General features: G+C 38.2%; 1 pseudogene; it reads right to left on the minus strand.

Moving 5' to 3' along the window:
- Nucleotides 1–2,474: 2,474 nt before the first annotated feature.
- LOC140523349 (olfactory receptor 5B12-like) lies at nucleotides 2,475–3,418 on the minus strand (annotated as a pseudogene).
- Between the last annotated feature and the right edge of the window lie 233 nt (nucleotides 3,419–3,651).

Here is a 3,651-nt window from a genome sequence, read left to right on the forward strand (position 1 = left end):
TATGAAAGTGATACCTTCCAGCAACTCAGTGATTTTGCTCTTGATGTACTAAATTGTTAAAAAAAAAAATATGTAGCTGATCTTCCTCTTTCTAAAACAGTTGCTACAATTGTTTTATTGCCCTTAGGTGTGTGTGTGTGTGTGTGTGTGTGTGTGTGTGTCTGTGTGTGTGTGTGCATACATGTCTGTGAGAGCATCTAGATGGTGAAGGGGAAAGAGCACTGAGCTTGGAATCAGGAGGAGTCACCTTCATGAGTTCAAATAGAACCTCAGTCACTTGCTAGTTTTGTGACTCTGGGTAAGTCTCTTAACCCTGGTTGCCTAGTTTCCTCATCTCTGCAATGATCTGGAAAAGACAATAGGAAACTACTCCAGTATCATTACAAAAGAAACCCAAAATGAGATGATAAAGAGTCAGACACAATTGAACAACAACAAGAAGATGACACACATATTATTCATTCCATATAACAGTCTTATAAGAGAAGGGATACTGTATCTTTTAGTGGTAATTAATGGTAATTAACTATGAGGAAACTGAAATTGGGATTTTCAAAGGGCTTTGCAAAATGAAAGTGTCTAAGAGAATATAAATTCTGGTCTCTCCTACACCAAGTATATGGCACTTTTTACTAGAAAATGTTTTCTTGGGAAAGGTTTGAATTATATTTCTGTGTGCATAAGAAAAATAACTTGACGTAGGGGTTAGATCCCAGAATGTGGAAGGTGCAGATTGGATGTTCTCTCTAAGAAAAAAAGATGACCTAACTAAAGTCGTTGTCCCCTCACTATTTTCCTGAAAGCATTTTTGACCTCTTTGTTCCTAAGACTGTACACTAGAGCGTTCAACGTAGGGATGATCATGGTGTAGAAAACTGACACCACTTTGTCTGAGGCCATTGAACTGCTTGAGCTGGATTTGAAGTACATAAACATGATTGTCCCATAAAATACGAACACTGCTGTAAGATGGGAAGCACAGGTGGAGAAGGCTTTCTGGCAGGCTTCTACAGAATGGATCTTCAGGATGGTGATGAAGATTAACAAGTAAGAAGTAAAGATGACAAGAAATGAGAAAAAAGACAGAGAATGACTCTAAGATAAAAAATATACTGACTCACTGATGTGAATATCAGAGCAGGAGAGAACTAAGACAGAGGGAACCTCACAGAAGAAGTAATGGATCACATTGGACCTACAGAAGGAAAGGCTAAAAGTATTTCGTATGATTATGGAAAAGATCAGAAAGTTACGAATGTGAGCACCACTGGTCAAAAATGTACATACTGTTGACGTCATGGTAATGGTGTAACATAGGGGCTAGCAGACAGCTGCATGGCGTTCATACGCCATGGAGGCTAAGAGGAAACTTTCAGTACCACTAAGGCTTCAGAGAAGAACAACTGTGTAGCACATCCATGGTAGGACAAAATTTTGTCTCCTTTGAGGAGCCCAGCCATCACCTTGGGAGAAAACAGCTGAGGAGTAGCCAAAATCCACTAGAGAGAGGTTACTCAGAAAAAAGTACATGGGTATGTGGAGGTGGGAATTCCGGGAGATAACTATCACTATCCCCAGGTTCCCAACCAGAGTGATGAGGTAGATGAGGGAACATTATGGAAAGGAACCTGAAACTCTGGAACATGTGTTAATCCTAGAAAGATGAACTCATTCTCTTCAGATCTGCTATCCATAGATACAACTTGGGACGGGGCAAGGACAGGGAGATTCACCTGTGACAAAAGAATAAAGAAAGATATAAAGAAAGAAATAATAAAAAGGTTAACTCATTGTAATGAATTAATTGAAGTAATTACAATGAAGTAATTCATTGTAATGAACTACTCTCAAAAAATAAATATTTGTGCCTCACTACCAAAAACTGTGGGACTTCCTACAAGTCTTTCCTAATCAAATTCCCCTTAATGATCAGGCCCATTAATGGGTGGGGAAGATTTTTAATCACATTAACAATATAAATATACATACTCTTTCTGGTTAAAGAAAGTCTTTTAAAAAGAAACACTTGTTTCTGTACTTTACTCCTAGTAAAGATTCTTATTTGATAAAGGCAAGATTCAATCAGAGACGTTTAATTATACTAAAACAAAAGCAGCAAAAGATTCTACTTCGCTTGTCCTTACAATGTCACAAAAAATCTAACACAACTGAAAAACAACAAGAAGACAACACACACATATTATTTATTTCACATAACAATCTTATAGGATAGATGATACTATTCAGATCTCTTAATCATAAGGAAACTGAATTTGGGAGTTACCTCCATCTGTGACATGAAAGTGCCCAAGGCAATATAAATTCAGATCTCTCCTAACACCTAATCTATGATAGTTTCTACAATATATTGCCTTCAATAAAATTTTTTATTATACTTCTATATGTATAAGAAAAAATAACCTGATTTGGGGGCTGGATCATAGAGTTGGGGAAGTGCACATTTTATTTTCTCTCTAAGGAAGAAGATGATGTAATTGAAGTCGTATTCCCCTCACAGCATTTCGAAAAGCATTCTTGACCTCTTTGTTCCTAAGACTATAGACAAAAGGGTTCAACATAGCGATGATTACGGTGTACAAAACTGATACCATTTTGTCTGAGGTCACTGAATAGCTTGAGCTCGGTTGGAAGCACATGAATATGATTGTCTCATAAAATATGGGGTCTACTGGGAGATGGGAAGCACAAATGGAGAAAGCTTTCTGGAGCCTTCAGCAGAACGAATCTTCAGGATAGTGATGAAGATTAACAAGTAAGAGGTAAAGATGACAAGAAATTGGAAAAAGACAGTGAATGACCCTAACATAAAGATTAGTTTCTCAGTGATGTGAATATCAGAGCAGGAGAGAATGAGGGGAGAAGGAATATCGCAGAAAAAACGATGGATGATGCTGGACCTACAATAGGAAAAGCTAAACATGTTTCCTATGACTATGGAGGAGGTCAGGAAGCTACAGATGTAAGCACCACTACTGAGATATACACATACAGTTGATGTCATGATGGCGGTATAATGTAGTGGCTTACAGATAACTGCATGGTGATCATAGGCCATGTAGGCCAATAGGAGACTTTCATTAGTAACAAAATCCACAAAGAAGAACAACTGAGTAGCAATCCATTATAGGAGATAACCTTGTCCCCTGTGAGGAGCCCAGCTATCACCTTGGGCGTCACAGCTGAGGAGTAGCCAAAATCCACCAGAGAAAAGTTACTGAGGACAAAGTATATGGGGGTGTGGAGGCGAGAATCCCAGGAGATCAGAGCTAATATCCCCAGGTTCCCCACCAGTGTGATGAGGTAGATGTAAGCCAACATTACGAAGAGAGGAACCAAGCCCAGTTAATCCTGTAAGGATAAACTCATTCACTTCAGATTCATTCTCTGTAGATGTCATTTGAGAGTGATGTCTTTGAGCTATAATAAAAGAGTAACCACAAGAAAAGTCCACTTTCCATGATGAAAGACCACATTTCATAAAACATAGTGAGTGATCTATCTTTTCTGAGCGCTAGAAATAAACATTTAAGATATTAAAAACATCTAGATAGCTGTTATAGCAGTTACACTAGGTGCCCAAAACTCACTAATCAATTTTCTCATAAAGAGAGAGGATCCCTCAGATATTAC

This window comes from Notamacropus eugenii, chromosome 2 (assembly GCF_028372415.1).
Source record: "Notamacropus eugenii isolate mMacEug1 chromosome 2, mMacEug1.pri_v2, whole genome shotgun sequence".
Classification (NCBI taxonomy): domain Eukaryota; kingdom Metazoa; phylum Chordata; class Mammalia; order Diprotodontia; family Macropodidae; genus Notamacropus; species Notamacropus eugenii.